Genomic DNA, 19,670 nt, shown 5'->3' on the forward strand with positions numbered 1-19,670 from the left:
TTGATGAGAGACTTGATGCATATGAGCACTAGTAATTCTCATACTTTAATCGTTCCTCTGCTTTTAACCCCCCCTCACCAGGAGCAGTGAGCACCAAGGGAGCAATTAGGAGTTAAGTGACTTGTTTAAGGGCACATTACTTTGAAGGAATGAGAATCAGGAATCGAACTAGGTACCATCCAACTTGAATAGTCCAAGTCCAACTCTCTGACCACTAGGCCACAGCTGCCCAGCCTATTTTTACCTCTGCTTTTGGATTTGCAACACCAACTAGAATTTAACCATAGTATTTACTGTAAAACTGTGATTATCAAAATGGAAGCCAATGTGCCAAAACAAAACATGGTTAACATGGTAAAAAATGCTAATGTGTTACAGACCATCTTTAAACTGCTCTTTAAAGAAACTTATACATTTCTCTGCCAATTAGTTTTCCAGGAAAATTGATGTTTTCTCTAATGTTTCATGTGTTTTCTAGGTCTGGAAACTTCATTCATGTTTATACATGTTCCGGGTTTTCCAGGACATGTGGGCACCCTGGATTGGAACAACATTTGCTTCAGTTTAGTCAAGTTCAATACTCTGTGTCTGCTGTTAATGTGTGTCAGCTCCCTCCTGTGGACAACAGTTGATAGATCAAGTTTGTGTGTCTAATGTAGCTCCTGATCCTGATGAGCCTCAGTCCGATTAAAAACACCTGAAGCAACTAATCAAGATCTGCAGGACTCCAGCTCATCTACAGAGTATCTAAATATCCAAATGATGCTGTGTATTACTTGAATAATTAATAAAGTTCTTCATAAGAATCATGATTGTTTGTATTTTTGTGTCAATACTCAAATAACCCAGTTTCATGTATTTAATGAACTTCATTAAAACTGTGGTTTGGTCATTTGTTTTAACATCACCTTCTATTTGATGCAATATCTGTCCATTTCTAAGTAATTATTAAACAGCAGCATTCAGTTATCTAAAGCATGTGGTAACTAAGTTAAAAAAGGGTTGGGTAGTTGGACTTGGACTTTACTTCCAACTACAGGTATGAGGGTTATAAGCAGAGGTTAAAATAGGCTGGGCAACTGTAGCCTAGTGGTCAGAGAGTTGGACTAGGACTATTCAAATTGGATGGTACCTAGTTCGATTCCTGATTCTCGTTCCTTCAAAGTAATGTGCCCTTGAACAAATCACCTAACTCCTAATTGCTCCCTTGGTGCTCACCTCCCACTGCTCCAGGTGAGGGGGGGTTAAAAGCAGAGGAACAATTAAAGTACGGGAATTACTAGTGCTCATATACATGAAGTCTCTCATCAAAGCCCTGTTTAACAAATGATTCTTAGCAAATTCGTCTTCATCACCAAAAACCAAAATCTATGGCTCAGTGGTTAGAGCATTAGGATTCCACTCAAGAGCCCAGCGTTCAAAACTTACTGTTGCATACCTTTAAATCACCGTTTTCTGAGTGGATTCATGAGAAAAATGTCATTAAACATGTGGCATGTATTGGCTGAGTGGTTAGAGCATTAACTTCTTGACCAGGAGTCGTAAGTTCAAATCTGATACAAAGTTTTAAGCAAAACATTCCATTAAACATGTGTTGAGCGCAGTGGTTAGAGCATTTGATTTCCCATTTTGAAGAGCCAGGCTTTAATTCCACTGTTAAAGTTCTTTGGGGGTCCAATAAAACTCGAATTACACCACTTACAGTGAGGACCAGCTCTGTGGTTGAGTGGTTAGAGCATTCGATTTGCATTTTGGAGAGCTGGGTTTGAATCCCACGGCTGCTTGAATTTCACTATGGAAAATTATATAGAGATACAACAAAACTCAAATTAAAACCCTCACACAGCGGGTTTCGCTTGAATTTCACTGTTAAAATTCTTTGGGGATCCAACAAAACTGGAATTACAAACATCATGGAAAACACAAGCTCAATAGTACAGTGGTTAGAGTATTTGATTTACATTTTGAAGACCCGGGTTTGAATCCACTGTTGCTTGAATTTCACTTTTAAAATTATTAGGGGATCCAACACGGACCACATTTCAACCCACACATACTGCACAAGCTCTATGGTTCAGCGGTTAGCGCATTAGGTTGACATTTTGAAGACCGGGGTTTGAATCCCACTGATGCTTGAATTTCACTGTTAAAACTCTCACGGGATCCAACAAAACTCGGATTACAACCCTCATGCATTGTACAAGCTCTGTGGCTCAGTGGTTAGAGCGTTCGGCTTTCAATCAGAACCATGTCAGGCTGAGCACATGTTTAATTCTAGCAGCAAAACTTGTGTTCGAAGCCCAGCTCTGCTCACTTTTGCTCTTTACCTCACCTACAGGTGAACAGGTCAAATATACGTTTCAGCATACCTCTAGGTATGTGACTGTGGCTCAGCGGTAGAGCATTGCCTCAAGGGTTAAGAGGTTGCTGGTTCAATCCCAGCCAGATCACTGCGATATGTGTGAGTGTTGGAGTGAACGAAGGGGGAGGATGGAGCGTTCCTCCCCTGACCTACGGGGCCATGTACAGCAGGGGTTATGCTGCTTTTTACTAAAAAAATAAATTAGCTCTATAAAAAAGGGGTCCCCGTCCCTTCTCTCCCCGTTTCGGTTACCATCACTTCCTTTCTGGAGGGGTTGACCCTCCAGAAAGGAAGTGATGGTAACCGATAGCACAAAACACAAAAACGAGCGGGAGGTCTTACCTGTCCGCAGCAGATGTCCATCACGCCAGTAAATGTAGTCCAAACGTCCCGGAGCTCTGCTTCTGTTGACTGTACGGTCCAAACACATCCCTCATTCTCTACAGGAAACACAGAAATAAACACACTGTCAAACAGCAGATCTAAACATCACACTCTGACAGATATTACAATTAATCATTCACAATTATACACATTTGCAGCCTAAATATTGACTGTGAAAGCTCTAGAAACACAGCAGAACATCAGAGCTTCTGAACACATGTTATGTTTTGTTCTACTTTATAATAAGAGGCTGTTTAACTCAGAGCCTTTACATATAAAACAACAACTACCAACTCATTTGCTCTTAAATGTCTGACAGTGACAGAGAGCAGCATGTAAACAAAGCTGTTTAAACAAACAGGAGAGCTCTGCTTAAACATGTCACTAAAGACACTTCAATAAGTGCTAAACATGAACTTAACTGCGACTGAAGTACAAGAAATAAAGACTTCATGAGGCAAAGCAGGAGAAATACTGTACAGTTACTTACAGATGAGTCGCTTTTCACTGCATTCCTGTCCTTTATCTCAGCGTGTGTCGGTTATTTTAGTTGTCGGACTGCATTAAATGATGTTTAGTGACATTAAAACACTCTCACTGAGCTGTCATCTTCAGTTTATGTGTTTAAAACGGTACACTCGTGCTGCTGCTGCACCAAAACAAACGTCACACTGTCAACATCCTGAAGCTCCGAGTCAGACTGAACGGGAAGTCGCGTGCGCCGCCTGGTGGAGCGGATGGAGAACTGCACTAGAGTTCCTAACTGGACGAGTTACAGTGTTAAAGCCTCGTTTATTTAAGTTTATAAGCCGTTCAAATTCCCAAAATAATAATAATAATAGTTTAAAATGTAGACACACAGACAATATAGTGCATCCATTAGGATATTAAATAGCTCAATGTCGAGTGTCAAATAAATGGTCGTCAGCGCCCTCTTGTGGACAATGAATCAGGGTTATTCAGATCATGAGCTCGAGGTGTTCAGTCGCAGGTAAGAATGCTGAGAAATGAATAAAATACATTTGAAAGCAAATCTGTGATTTATGGCAGCGTTTCGGCGTGTAAAGCAACGTGTTTTAGCAGTTTGGCTAAATGATCTTTTAAATTATACTGTAAAACAGATGCGTTTAACCAAAGAGGCTTTGTTGCTCAATGTGTAAACAGGCAAAAACTCAAACAACTTATTGCATATGTGAGTATCTAGTAAGTTTCAAGTCGATGTTTTACTTAATTATTTACATTTATATTCATCATGCTTGTTCACAGTTAAAACCACAATTTCATGTTATTGTGTGTGTTTACTCATTTAAAGTGCATTGATAGTGCATTTAGTATATACAGATTTAGACACAGACATCTGCATGAGATCAGATCAGTGTTTCAGCGCCGCCTGGTGGACAGTAAGTGTATCCGCATTAATATCAAACACTAGTAGAACTAAAGTTTATTTTTGTCTGCAGTTTGTCGAAGCTATACGATGAATAAAACCTTAATTCTAGTAGAATATTTATGCATAAATTATACATGGATATTTACACATACAAAAATATCTACGTTTGTCAACCAAAGCAGAAATACTGTTTGGCTAGAATATAAGTTATATGAACTGAACTTGTGTTAAACTTGTGTTGTGTTTCAATTTCAGCATCCAAACTCACATCTGGTAAAAACATAAAGTTTCTGAGGGGAAATATAAAATGTACATGTTTGTTTTTGTTCACTGATCTGAAAGTTGGCAGTGTGCTTCACCCTCCCAGTATGAAGAGGGCCATCCAGGTTTTACACCTCAATGGCTACAACACAAACTGCCTGCGCCGCCGACCAATAGAGGTGGGGTTGTAACTAAACTTTGCAGGACACCGGCCCTACAGGACCGAGCTTGGACATGCTTGCTCTAACTGAAACAGTATTTATGTGTTTGCACCAAGCTAAAAACCAAAGACCACAAATTAAACCGCGATTATTTCTTAAGGATTTGATTGTCTTTTATACTCTGGCCTGTTATTATGTGTCTATTTGCTGTATGTTTTTGTATTTTTTTTCTATTTGAATGTTGTCATTGTAATTGTAAAAACTGTTGAAATTAAAATTGACAATCTATGCATTTTTGCATTCTAAAGACAGAAAACTTTCAAATACAAAATGTTCAAGGTTTAGTGTTTAGCCAAGATGCATGAGTCAACTTTCCATCCATGCTCCAAACATCTTATGCTCTCTAGTGTCAAAGAAAGAAAAAAAACAAACCTGAAAATCTAAATAGCTGCATGCTCTTAAAAAAAAAAAAATGCCTAAAATGTTGGGGACCACGCTAATTTGATTAATATGACCCTCGTTTGTGGGGCAGTTGTGGCCTAATGGTTAGGGAGTTGGACTAGCAATCAAAAGGTTGTGGATTTGATACCTGGATCTGACAGTAGTTGAAGTTGGGGGGAGTAATGAGCCCAATTACTCTCTGGAAGCAATAGTGGTAGGCTCTGACTTCTCACCCTTGTGTCAAAAGCAGAGCACCTATTTTGAACTGGAGGAACCCACTTAAATGAACTTCTGCCCAAAAAAAAGGTATAAAGACAAGATGTTTGTTTAATAATTTCTTTTGACAAGCACACTACAGGCTCAGTGGTTAATCTCACTGTTGCACACCTTAAATAAGAATATAATTAGGAATTTAGGAACAGATCTACTATTAAAACCCTTGGAGAGAACATCTTCAGCGGTGTAGTGATTAGAGCATTATCAATTTCTAAGTAACTATTAAACAGCAGCATTCAGTTATCTAAAGCATGTGGTAACTAAGTAAAAAAAAGGGTTGGGTAGTTGTGGCCTAATGGTCAGTGAGTTGGCCTTAAACTACTCAAGTTGGATGGTAGCTGATTCGATTCCTGGTTCTGATTCCTTCAAAGTGAAGTGCCCTTGAGCATGGCACATAACTCCTAATTGCTCCCTTGGTGCTAGTCACTTCCCACTACTTCAGGTATGGGGGGTTATAAGCAGAGATTGAAATAGACTGGGCAGTATTTACAGTAAATACTATGGTTAAATTCTAGTTGGTGTTGCAAATCCAAAAGCAAAGGTAAAAATAGGCTGGGCAGTTGTGGCCTAGTGGTCAGAGAGTTGGACTTGGACTATTCAAGTTGGATGGTACCTAGTTTGATTCCTGGCTCTGATTCCTTCAAAGTAATGTGCCCTTGAACAAGTCACCTAACTCCTAATTGCTCCCTTGGTGCTCACCTCCTAATTGCTCCTGTGGTGCTCACCTCCCACTGCTCCAGGTGAGGGGGGTTAAAAGCAGAGGAACAATTAAATTATGGGAATTACTAGTGCTGATATGCATCAAGTCTCTCATCAAAGCCCTGTTTAACAAATGATTCTTAGCAGATTCATCTTCACCACCAAAAGCCAAACTCTATGGCTCAGTGGTTAGAGCATTAGGATTCCACTCAAGAGCCTAGAGTTCAAATCCTGCTGTCACATACCTTTAAATCATAGTTTTCTGAGTGGATTCATGAGAAAAATGTCCTTAAACATGTGAGCGCAGTGGTTAGAGCATTTGATTTCCCCTTTTGAAGACCCAGGCTTTAATTTCACTGTTAAAATTCTTTGGGGGTCCAATAAAGCTTGAATTACACCACTTACAGTGAGGACCAGCTCTGTGGTTGAGTGGTTAGAGCATTTCATTTCCATTTTGGAGACCCGGGTTTGAATCCCACAGCTGCTTGAATTTCACTATGGAAAATTATATAGAGATACAACAAAACTCAAATTAAAACCCTCACACAGCGAGTTTCACTTGAATTTCACTGTTAAAATTCTTTGGGGATCCAACAAAACTGGAATTACAAACATCATGGAAAACACAAGCTCAATAGTACAGTGGTTAGAGCATTTAATTTACATTTTGAAGACCCGGGTTTGAATCCACTGTTGCTTGAATTTCACTGTTAAAATTATTAGGGGATCCAACAAGAACCACATTTCAACCCACACAGACGGCACAAGCTCTATGGTACAGTGGTTAAAGCATAAGGTTTACATTTTGAAGACCGGGGTTTGAATCCCACTGCTGCTTGAATTTCACTGTTAAAACTCTCACGGGATCCAACAAAACTCGGATTACAACCCTCATGCATTGTACAAGCTCTGTGGCTCAGTGGTTAGAGCGTTCAGCTTTCAATCAGAACCATGTCAGGCTGAGCACATGTTTAATGCTAGCAGCAAAACTTGTGTTCGAAGCCCAGCTCCGCTCACTTTTGCTCTTTACCTCACCTACAGGTGAACAGGTCAAATATACGTTTCAGCATACCTCTAGGTATGTGACTGTGGCTCAGCGGTAGAGCATTGCCTCAAGGGTTAAGAGGTCGCTGGTTCAATCCCAGCCAGATCACTGCGATATGTGTGAGTGTTGGAGTGAATGAAGGGGGAGGATGGAGCGTTCCTCCCCTGACCTACGGGGCCATGTACAGCAGGGGTTATGCTGCTTTTTACTAAAAAAATAAATTAGCTCTATAAAAAAGGGGTCCCCGTCCCTTCTCTCCCCGTTTCGGTTACCATCACTTCCTTTCTGGAGGGGTTGACCCTCCAGAAAGGAAGTGATGGTAACCGATAGCACAAAACACAAAAACGAGCGGGAGGTCTTACCTGTCCGCAGCAGATGTCCATCACGCCAGTAAATGTAGTCCAAACGTCCCGGAGCTCTGCTTCTGTTGACTGTACGGTCCAAACACATCCCTCATTCTCTAGAGGAAACACAGAAATAAACACACTGTCAAACAGCAGATCTAAACATCACACTCTGACAGATATTACAATTAATCACTCACAATTATACACATTTGCAGTCTAAATATTGACTGTGAAAGCTCTAGAAACACAGCAGAACATCAGAGCTTTTGAACACATGTTATGTTTTGTTCTACTTTATAATAAGAGGCTGTTTAACTCAAAGCCTTTACATATAAAACAACAACTACCAACTCATTTGCTCTTAAATGTCTGACAGTGACAGAGAGCAGCATGTAAACAAAGCTGTTTAAACAAACAGGAGAGCTCTGCTTAAACATGTCACTAAAGACACTTCAATAAGTGCTAAACATGAACTTAACTGCGACTGAAGTACAAGAAATAAAGACTTCATGAGGCAAAGCAGGAGAAATACTGTACAGTTACTTACAGGTGAGTCGCTTTTCACTGCATTCCTGTCCTTTAATTCAGCGTGTGTCGGTTATTTTAGTTGTCGGACTGCATTAAATGATGTTTAGTGACATTAAAACACTCTCACTGAGCTGTCATCTTCAGTTTATGTGTTTAAAACTGTACACTCGTGCTGCTGCTGCTGCTGCTGCACCAAAACAAACGTCACACTGTCAACATCCTGAAGCTCCGAGTCAGACTGAACGAGAAAACGCGCGCGCCGCCTGGTGGAGCGGATGAAAAACTGCACTAGAGTTCCTAACTGGACGAGTTACATTGTTAAAGCCTCGTTTATTTAAGTTTGTAAGCCGTTCAAATTCCCAAAATAATAATAATAATAGTTTAAAATGTAGACACCCAGACAATATAGTGTATCTATTAGGATATTAAATAGCTCAATGTCGAGTGTCAAATAAATGGTCGTCAGCGCCCTCTTGTGGACAATGAATCAGGGTTATTCAGATCATGAACTCGAGGTGTTCAGTCGCAGGTAAGAAGGCTGAGAAATGAATAAAACACATTTGAAAGCAAATCTGTGATTTATGGCAGCGTTTCGGCGTGTAAAGCAACGTGTTTTAGCAGTTTGGCTAAATGATCTTTTAAATTATGCTGTAAAACAGATGCGTTTAACCAAAGAGGCTTTGCTGCTCAATGTGTAAACAGGCAAAACTCAAACAACTTAATGTATATGTGAGTATCTAGTAAGTTTCAAGTCGATGTTTTACTTAATTATTTACATTTATATTCATCATGCTTGTTCACAGTTAAAACCACAATTTCATGTTATTGTGTGTGTTTACTCATTTAACCGAACTGAACCGAACTGACCTTCTTATAAACTTGTGTTGTTTCAATTCAGATTTTTTTACCCTAAGATGTGCAAGTTCATATCTAGTAATTTCAGGATGCAAACTCACAAATGTGGTAAAAACAAGAGTTTAGAAAATTAATTGATGAAAACTTAATAATTTTTGAGGGGGAAAAAAACTAATTGTGAAATTTAAACAGGATTTTGAGGAAGAAAATCAGAATTCTGATATGTGAACTTAATTCTGCGGAGAAATGTACATGTTTTGTTTTTGTTAACTGACTACAACATAAATTAGATCTTGAACTTGGAAGTAAATTAATTAGTGCAACATTTGTTAATTAACCTGTATTTTTCTTTTTTCTAATAAGATGATTTCAGCTGGAATGGATCTACAGCAGTAACCGTTTAATACTCCAGTCCTGGGGACCAACAGAGCTCCACATTTTACTTGGAAGGAACAGAGCTTTCCAAAACTCTGAATCAATTAAACTGAACTGAATGCTCTACACGCTACAAGCTCTGACACCTACTAGTTAAAATGTTGTAAATGCAAATAAAAACACAGTTAAAACTAGGCTTCTGCCAATATCAAATCTTCTTGTTGCGGTTAATTGCTTTAGATTTTATCACCGTATTTTCACTAAATTGACCTAAGATTACCTTACATTTATAATGATAAAAGATGCTTGGTTGTGTTGCTTTACTGTACTGTATATACATGTTTAGAGCAAATTAATGTTCAAAACAAACAAAAGGATGATAAAGTACAATACGTAACACTTTACAATAATGTCTCTCAGTGTTCTAAAATTAACAGTGAGAAATAGCCATATTATAGTTATGTTAAAGTTCATTTAAAATACAGCTGTATTGTATTAGTTATTAACTCCATTCAATCAATTAGGATTTAGATTTAAATGAGTTATTAGTAGGGCCAGACAGAGTCTGCAGACATTTTTTCTGCACAGAATTTCATAAAAAATTTACAGATTCATGTGGAATAATTCTGGAGTATCACAACTAAAAACTTAATATAATAAATAAAAAAAAATACCCTTTTAACTTTTATTTAATGTTCATAATGCCAATCCAATTAGAACCACTTATTTAGTAAACAAAGCAGGTCTCAGATATAATATATATACTGAAAGACAGAAAAATAATACTTTACAAACTGTATTGTAATTAAATCATATCAACATTTTTCATATTTGTCAATATTAGTGCTGAAAATAATTAAAAAACTCAATAAATATAAATTTACACACATTTACACTAGAAAATAAATAGATTCAGTGATGGGCTAACAATCAGCACACGCAGGTTCCGTGTGGGCCTAGTTATTAGGTATTGAGTTAACATAACCTAACATTAATAAGTGCTGTTGTAGTGTCATTACACTAACATTTAGTTAACGTTAACAAATGAAACATCACTGTACAGAGTTAACGAACAAAAACCCTATAAATAGTCACAGAAAACTGTACAACACGGACAACCACTGCCAACACAGCAATTTGAGTATTATTAAATTTACTCTGAAAAAGTGAAAGAGTAATTACTCGGCGTATTTTAAAGTGTCCACAATATCAATATTGTGCATGCTCAAATTATGGAATATTGGCATAAGTCTAGTCAAAACATGTGAAATGACACTTTATTTTACACTGTTTGCTAATATTTTCATTACAAGTGTAATCTACATATCAGTAACTTTAATTAAATATGAGGTGTTTGTATAATTTGTGTTGTTTTATTAATGTGAAGAGCTGATTTTTATGTTTGTGAAAAGGTCAGGCCAATTACAATTAACTATTATCCTCCATTACACCAGTGCACATTTTGCATGTCTCCTTTCTCACAGCCATTTCAGGTTCTGGAGTCTGTGCTAATGAGCTGATGAGTTGAATCAGGTGTGTTTGACTAACGAGACATGCAAAACATGCAGTGCAGGGAGGCATTGTACAAACTGTTGAAGACACAGCTTCAGCAATGAAATCTTTCAAAGCTGTATGCTGTAACTAAGCCTTTTTCACCACTTGGTCAGCTGATTTAAATAAAATAATCTGAAGTTCTAATGAAGCAGTTTTTCAAGTCACGCTCACTATTTTCTGTATAAGAGCTTGTATCTTACCTGTGTTTAGCCTTGATCACATCGCCTTCACGTCTGTGCTGCTTTTTCCTTATAAATAAAAACCAAACATCTATTAGGGAACATATGACTGAACAAATTAAAAAACATTGTTTTATACATCAAGTGATTTCTACTCCTAGTCTCACACTTCAGCACAGATTCAGTAGCTCAACAGCTTAAAGTGCTGCACTGTGAACATGGAGCCCTGAGTTCAAATCCCATCATTGTATTACACTGTAGCCGTTAAATATAAAACAAAGTGTGAAAACCACAGTGGCGTGAGTGGTGAAATGCAGATTCTCGTCTGGATAACATCATGGGTTCATGTTCCTCAGTGAGTTAAGATGTAAACCACAGAGGGTGTGTAAGTTGGCATGATTCATGGTAAAATCACAGTAAAATATAAGTCCCATCATGTGTTTGAATAAAAGATCTGTGGCTCACTGGTAAAAGCATTGCATTGATATCAAAGAGTCCAGGGTTCAAACCTTGCTATTACATTAATTTAGCGTCATCATATCCAACAAAGTGCCATAAACTTCTGTGATATGCATGAGTGTAATGGTGGCGCTACTGGCTGAATACATGTACTCCATGGGCAAGGCTTTCAGAAAGACTTGGGTTCAAAGCCCAGCTCTGCTCACTTTTGCTCTTTACCTCACCTACAGGTGAACAGGTCAAATATACGTTTCAGCATATCACTAGGTATGTGACTGTGGCTCAGTGGTAGAGCATTGCCTCAAGGGTTAAGAGGTCGCTGGTTCAATCCCAGCCAGATCACTGCGATATGTGTGAGTGTTGGAGTGAATGAAGGGGGAGGATGGAGCGTTCCTCCCCTGACCTACGGGGCCATGTACAGCAGGGGTTATGCTGCTTTTTACTAAAAAAATAAATTAGCTCTATAAAAAAGGGGTCCCCGTCCCTTCTCTCCCCGTTTCGGTTACCATCACTTCCTTTCTGGAGGGGTTGACCCTCCAGAAAGGAAGTGATGGTAACCGATAGCACAAAACACAAAAACGAGCGGGAGGTCTTACCTGTCCGCAGCAGATGTCCATCACGCCAGTAAATGTAGTCCAAACGTCCCGGAGCTCTGCTTCTGTTGACTGTACGGTCCAAACACATCCCTCATTCTCTAGAGGAAACACAGAAATAAAGACACTGTCAAACAGCAGATCTAAACATCACACTCTGACAGATATTACAATTAATCATTCACAATTATAGACATTTGCAGCCCAAATATTGACTGTGAAAGCTCTAGAAACACAGCAGAACATCAGAGCTTCTGAACACATGTTATGTTTTGTTCTACTTTATAATAAGAGGCTGTTTAACTCAGAGCCTTTACATATAAAACAACAACTACCAACTCATTTGCTCTTAAATGTCTGACAGTGACAGAGAGCAGCATGTAAACAAAGCTGTTTAAACAAACAGGAGAGCTCTGCTTAAACATGTCACTAAAGACACTTCAATAAGTGCTAAACATGAACTTAACTGCGACTGAAGTACAAGAAATAAAGACTTCATGAGGCAAAGCAGGAGAAATACTGTACAGTTACTTACAGATGAGTCGCTTTTCACTGCATTCCTGTCCTTTATCTCAGCGTGTGTCGGTTATTTTAGTTGTCGGACTGCATTAAATGTTGTTTAGTGACATTAAAACACTCTCACTGAGCTGTCATCTTCAGTTTATGTGTTTAAAACTGTACACTCGTGCTGCTGCTGCTGCTGCTGCTGCACCAAAACAAACGTCACACTGTCAACATCCTGAAGCTCCGAGTCAGACTGAACGAGAAAACGCGCGCGCCGCCTGGTGGAGCGGATGAAAAACTGCACTAGAGTTCCTAACTGGACGAATTACAGTGTTAAAGCCTCGTTTATTTAAGTTTATGAGCCGTTTGAATTCCCAAAATAATAATAATAATAATAGTTTAAAATGTAGACACCCAGACAATATAGTGCATCTATTAGGATACTAAATAGCTCAATGTCGAGTGTCAAATAAATGGTCGTCAGCGTCCTCTTGTGGACAATGAATCAGGGTTATTCAGATCATGAACTCGAAGTGTTCAGTCGCAGGTAAGAAGGCTGAGAAATTAATAAAACACATTTGAAAGCAAATCTGTGATTTATGGCAGCGTTTCGGCGTGTAAAGCAACGTGTTTTAGCAGTTTGGCTAAATGATCTTTTAAATTATGCTGTAAAACAGATGCGTTTAACCAAAGAGGCTTTGCTGCTCAATGTGTAAACAGGCAAAACTCAAACAACTTAATGTATATGTGAGTATCTAGTAAGTTTCAAGTCGATGTTTTACTTAATTATTTACATTTATTTTCATCATGCTTGTTCACAGTTAAAACCACAATTTCATGTTATTGTGTGTGTTTACTCATTTAACCGAACTGAACCGAACTGACCTTCTTATAAACTTGTGTTGTTTCAATTCAGATTTTTTCCCTCAGATGTGCAAGATTATATCTAGTAATTTCAGGATGCAAACTCACAAATGTGGTAAAAACAAGAGTTTACAAAATTAATTGATGAAAACTTAATAATTTTTGAGGGGGAAAAAAACTAATTGTGAAATTTAAACAGGATTTTGAGGAAGAAAATCAGAATTCTGATATGTGAACTTAATTCTGCGGAGAAATGTACATGTTTTGTTTTTGTTAACTGACTACAACATAAATTAGATCTTGAACTTGGAATTAAATTAATTAGTGCAACATTTGTTAATTAACCTGTATTTTTCTTTTTTTCTAATAAGATGATTTCAGCTGGAATGGATCTACAGCAGTAACTGTTTAATACTCCAGTCCTGGGGACCAACAGAGCTCCACATTTTACTTGGAAGGAACAGAGCTTTCCAAAACTCTGAATCAATTAAACTGAACTGAATGCTCTACACGCTACAAGCTCTGACACCTACTAGTTAAAATGTAAATGCAAATAAAAACACAGTTAAAACTAGGCTTCTGCCAATATAAAAAATCTTCTTGTTGCGGTTAATTGCTGAAGATTTTATCACCGTATTTTCACTAAATTGACCTAAGATTACCTTACATTTATAATGATAAAAGATGCTTGGTTGTGTTGCTTTACTGTACTGTATATACATGTTTAGAGCAAATTAATGTTCAAAACAAACAAAAGGATGATAAAGTACAATACGTAACACTTTACAATAATGTCTCTCAGTCTTCTAAAATTAACAGTGAGAAATAGCCATATTATAGTTATGTTAAAGTTCATTTAAAATACAGCTGTATTGTATTAGTTATTAACTCCATTCAATCAATTAGGATTTAGATTTAAATGAGTTATTAGTAGGGCCAGACAGAGTCTGCAGACATTTTTTCTGCACAGAATTTCATAAAAAATCTGCAGATTCATGTGGAATAATTCTGGAGTATCACAACTAAAAACTTAATATAATAAATAAAAAAAAATACCCTTTTAACTTTTATTTAATGTTCACAATGCCAATCCAATTAGAACCACTTATTTAGTAAACAAAGCAGGTCTAAAAGACAGAAAAATAATACTTTACAAACTGTATTGTAATTAAATCATATCAACATTTTTCATATTTGTCAATATTAGTGCTGAAAATAATTAAAAAACTCAATAAATATAAATTTACACACATTTACACCAGTAAATAAATAGATTTAATGATGGGCTAAAAATCAGCACACGCAGGTTGCGTGTGGGCCTAGTTATTAGGTATTAAGTTAACATGACCTAACATTAATAAATGCTGTTGTAGTGTCATTACACTTACATTTAGTTAACGTTAACAAATGAAACATCACTGTACAGAGTTAACGAACAAAAACCCTATAAGTAGTCACAGAAAAATGTAAAAATGTACAACACGGACAACCACTGCTAACACAGCAATTTGAGTATTATTAAATTCACTCTGAAAAAGTTTAGAGTAATTACTCGGCGTATTTTAAAGTGTCCACAATATCAGTATTGTGCATGTTCAAATTATTGAATATTGGCATAAGTCTAGTCAAAACATGTGAAATGACAATTTATTTTACACTGTTTGCTAATATTTTCATTACAAGTGTAATCTACATATCAGTAACTTTAATTAAATATGAGGTGTTTGTATAATTTGTGTTGTTTTATTAATGTGAAGAGCTGATTTTTATGTTTGTGAAAAGGTCAGGCCAATTACAATTAACTATTATCCTCCATTACACCAGTGCACATTTTGCATGTCTCCTTTCTCACAGCCATTTCAGGTTCTGGAGTCTGTGCTAATGAGCTGATGAGTTGAATCAGGTGTGTTTGACTAACGAGACATGGAAAACATGCAGTGCAGGGAGGCATTGTACAAACTGTTGAAGACACGGCTTCAGCAATGAAATCTTTCAAAGCTGTATACTGTAACTAAGCCTTTTTCACCACTTGGTCAGCTGATTTAAATAAAATAATCTGAAGTTCTAATGAAGCAGTTTTTCAAGCCACGCTCACTCTATTCTGTATAAGAGCTTGTATCTTACCTGTGTTTAGCCTTGATCACATCGCCTTCACGTCTGTGCTGCTTTTTCCTGTAAATAAAAACCAAACATCAATTAGGGAACATATGACTGAACAAATAAAAAAAAACAATGATTTCTACTCCAAGTCTCACACTTCAGCACAGATTCAGTAGCTCAACAGCTTAAAGTGCTGCACTGTGAACATGGAGCCTTGAGTTCAAATCCCATCATTGTATTACACTGTAGCCGTTAAATATAAAACAAAGTGTAAAAAACCACAGTGGCGTGAGTGGTGAAATGCAGATTCTCGTCTGGATAACATCATGGGTTCATGTTCCTCAGTGAGTTAAGATGTAAACCACAGAGGGTGTGTAAGTTGACATGATTCATGGTAAAATCACAGTAAAATATAAGTTCCATCAAGTGTTTGATTAAAAGATCTGTGGCTCACTGGTAAAAGCATTGCATTGATATCAAAGAGTCAAGGGTTCAAATCTTGCTATTACAATAATGTAGTGTCATCATATCCAACAAAGTGCTATAGACTTCTAAAATACACATAAGTGCCATGGTGGCGCTACTGGCTAAACACATGTTCACCATGGGCAAGGCTGTCAGAAAGGCTTGGATTCGATGCCCAACTCTGCTCACATTTACTCTGTGGCCCACCTACAGGCGAACAGGTCAAATATAATATCCAGCACTTCACTAGGTATGTGACTGTGGCTCAGTGGTAGAGCATTGCCTCATGGGTTAAGAGGTCGCTGGTTCAATCCCAGCCAGATCACTGTGATATGTGTGAGTGTCGGAGTGAATGAAGGGGGAGGATGGAGCGTTCCTCCCCTGACCTACGGGGCCATGTACAGCAGGGGTTATGCTGCTTTTTACAAAAAAAATAAATTAGCTCTATAAAAATTTGGGGTCCCCGTCCCTTCTCTCCCCGTTTCGGTTACCATCACTTCCTTTCTAGAGGGGTTGACCCTCCAGAAAGGAAGTGATGGTAACCGATACAACAGAACACAAAAACAAAACTGAGTCTTACCTGGCCATCAGCAGATGTCTAAAACGGCTGTCCAAACGCCCTGGAGCTCTGCTTCTGTTGACTGTACGGTCCAAACACTTCCCTCATTTTCTAGAGGAAACACAGAAATAAAGACACTGTCAAACAGCAGATCTAAACATCAGACTAGGACAGATATTCTAAACAATATTTAATAAAAACATTTATAGAGCTTACTAGATAAACTATTTGCAAGTCTACAGGTAACGATTCACTGAATCAATGATCCATTTAGAGCAAGTCTACAGGTAACGATTCACTGACTCAATGATCCATTTAGAGCAAGTCTACAGGTAACGATTCACTGATTCAAATTACCCATTTAGAGCAAGTCTACAGGTAACGATTCACTGATTCAATGATCCATTTAGAGCAAGTCTACAGGTAACGATTCTCTGAATCAATGATCCATTTAGAGCAAGTCTACAGGTAACGATTCACTTATTCAATAATCCATTTAGAGCAAGTCTACAGGTAACGATTCACTGATTCAAATGACCCATTTAGAGCAAGTCTACAGGTAACGATTCACTGATTCAATGATCCATTTAGAGCAAGTCTACAGGTAACAATTCACTGATTCAATGATTCATTTAGAGCAAGTCTACAGGCAACAATTTACTGAGTCAATGATCCATTTAGTCAAGTAAGTGCAGATCTACAGTAACCAATTCAAATGATCCAAATTAATGCTCATCCATTTAACTGGCTGTTGTAGCATAATATAGAGATAAAGCAGTATGTAGTGTACAATTTACCCAATGCTATTTTCATTTGTTTACACGCTTGCGATGTATTGCAAATGGCATATAATGTCCTCTGAAGGGCGCTCTGCAGTAAAAACAAAAATGACCGACTAATTATTAAAAAATTGATTTGTTAGAAATGACAAATCAATTTTAAATGTCGGTGCAATTTGGAAAAAAATCTCAGTATTTTTTTCAGGCTTTACAATAATGTACATTTTTATTTTCTTTACATTTTATACTTTTTTGTTTCATTTAGTGTATAAAGGTTGTGACCCATTCATTCATTCATTTTCTTTTCGGCTTAGTCCCTTTATTAATCCGGCGGAATGAACCGCCAACTTATCCAGCACGTTTTTACGCAGCGGATGCCCTTCCAGCCGCAACCCATCTCTGGGAAAGATTGTGACCACTTTCTATTTTAAAATGCAGTAAGTTGTTTGGTGTCACAGAATTGACTTTACAAATAAATGTAAGCATAGTATTTTTCTAGGCTAATATTTATGAACAAAGTTATAAATAGAGTTCTAAAAGTATTAATACAAAATTTTAATATCATAAATACATACAAATAAACATACACAAGCTATATATGCATGCATTCATTAATTCCTTTTCTTTTCAGCTTAGTCCGTTTATTAATCTGGGGTCGCCACAGCGGAATGAACCACCAACTTATCCAGCATATGTTTTACACAGCGGATGCCCTTCCAGCTGCAACCCATCTCTGGGAATCATCCATACACACTCATACACTACGGATAATTTAGCCTACCCAATTCACCTGTACCGCATGTCTTTGGACTGTGGGGTAAACAGATCTGTTTACATGTTCTCTAAGCAGTGGTGGAAAGAGTACTAAAAATCATACTCAAGTAAAAGTACCATTTCCTCCCTAAAAATGTGGCGCAAGTAGAGTAAAAGTACCTGTTGTAAATATTACTCAAAGTATGAGTAAAAAGAAGCCCTTTCAAAAGTACTCAAGAGTAGTGAGTATTATGCTGTAAAAAGCTGATGCGTTTACATGTAATTTGTGCATGTGTGTGTAAACGTAACATTCTGTATTGCATTTAGTTATTGCCCAGCAGGCACACAGATGTTAATATTAGGTTAGATTTAGGTTGTGATGTCAGGTGACCAAAATTCAAGGTCTAGCCAGCATCTAAGGACGACGTAAAAATTTGGTTAATTTTAAGTTGTTAGAAAGTGACTAAAATCCAACATAGAGCCAACATCTTAAACCAACGTCATATTAACGTCAAATACTGACAGGTATGGCAACCAAAATCCAACTTCTGATAGACGTCATAGTGATAACGCCCACATAAGATAAAGCTGTAACATCATTAGACGTTGATATTTGGCTGGTTTTAGGTTGGACGTTGGACATTGACGTTGGCCTGACGTTGGGTTCTAACGTCATCCCGATTTTCATCGTTAGTATGAAGTCTTAGACTAAAAAAAACTAGTGATATTAGTCAAAACTGTCAATAACAGACAAAGATGGCCTTGCTAAAGTGTCATAAAAATTCTATATTAATTATATATATATTATGAAATTTATATTAGTACATTTTCTATTTTAGAAAATATACTAATATAATATATATTTTCTCTATTTTAGCTGATATCAATAATTTTTTTCTCAAGCATCACCAGTCTTCACCAGCATCATTCTACTTACAAAACATTATTGTTAAGTTGTTAATTTTTTTATTTCAAAACTATTTTAAATATTATATATATATATATATATATATATATATATATATATATATATATATATATATATATATATATATATATATATATATATATATATATATATATTTATATAATTTTTAAAATAAAAACAATTAAAATAATAGTAGTTATTTTCCATATATTATATGCAAAGTAGATTTTTTACTTTATTATTTACAGTCCTGGATGTGTCAATGATAAACAACATTTCATTTTAAGCCATTCATATTTTTACGCAGCGTTAGAAAAAAAATTCCATTAAAGCCCACTTAGTGTCCAAACACTGTCAGAATTTTTTTTTTTACTTTTACTGTCTGATATTTTTCATCAGGATCACTTCTAATCATAATTACCTACATTCCCTTTGTTGTCAGAATCGTAAATTTTTACATGCTTTTTTTTTTTTTTTCAAAATGTGTCAATGAATAGTAGTAATGATTTTAACGTATCATTAGCTTTTTTCAAATGTCACAAGGAAAAAAGGAAAACGGTTTTTATTACTCCTATTACTCTATTATTATTTTGGCACCAGTATATCAGGAAGTGATGATTTAGTTCTATTTGACTCATTGGAAGGAAACTTTGCTTTATTCGCAAATGTTTTATGTGATAGTCCAGTTTTGCAAATATGTTAATTCATATCTTTGGATGGAAAGATAGCTATTGCCAGTGGCTTTGCATATACAGTGCTCAGCATAATTAAGTACACCCCATTCTGAAAATAAATATTTTTATCCATTT

General features: G+C 36.8%; 1 long non-coding RNA gene across 3 annotated transcripts in view; it reads right to left on the reverse strand.

Annotated features, from left to right (window-relative positions):
• The window catches only part of LOC130223172 (uncharacterized), a 31,558-nt gene that overhangs the window by 6,699 nt on the left and 5,189 nt on the right, over positions 1-19,670 (reverse strand). The window contains exons 2-7 of one of the 3 annotated variants that reach the window (XR_008836607.1): positions 16,423-16,512; positions 15,402-15,449; positions 11,913-12,010; positions 10,879-10,926; positions 7,382-7,479; positions 2,063-2,802 (exon numbers count right to left, since the gene is read on the reverse strand). This is a non-coding gene — a long non-coding RNA (uncharacterized LOC130223172). Of the gene's footprint in view, positions 1-2,062; positions 2,803-7,381; positions 7,480-10,878; positions 10,927-11,912; positions 12,011-12,444; positions 12,657-15,401; positions 15,450-16,422; positions 16,513-19,670 lie in introns of those variants that run through there. The other 2 variants (XR_008836606.1, XR_008836608.1) reach the window with 2 other exon arrangements.

Source organism: Danio aesculapii, chromosome 4, assembly GCF_903798145.1.
Source record: "Danio aesculapii chromosome 4, fDanAes4.1, whole genome shotgun sequence".
In the NCBI taxonomy this organism is placed as follows: Eukaryota; Metazoa; Chordata; class Actinopteri; order Cypriniformes; family Danionidae; genus Danio; species Danio aesculapii.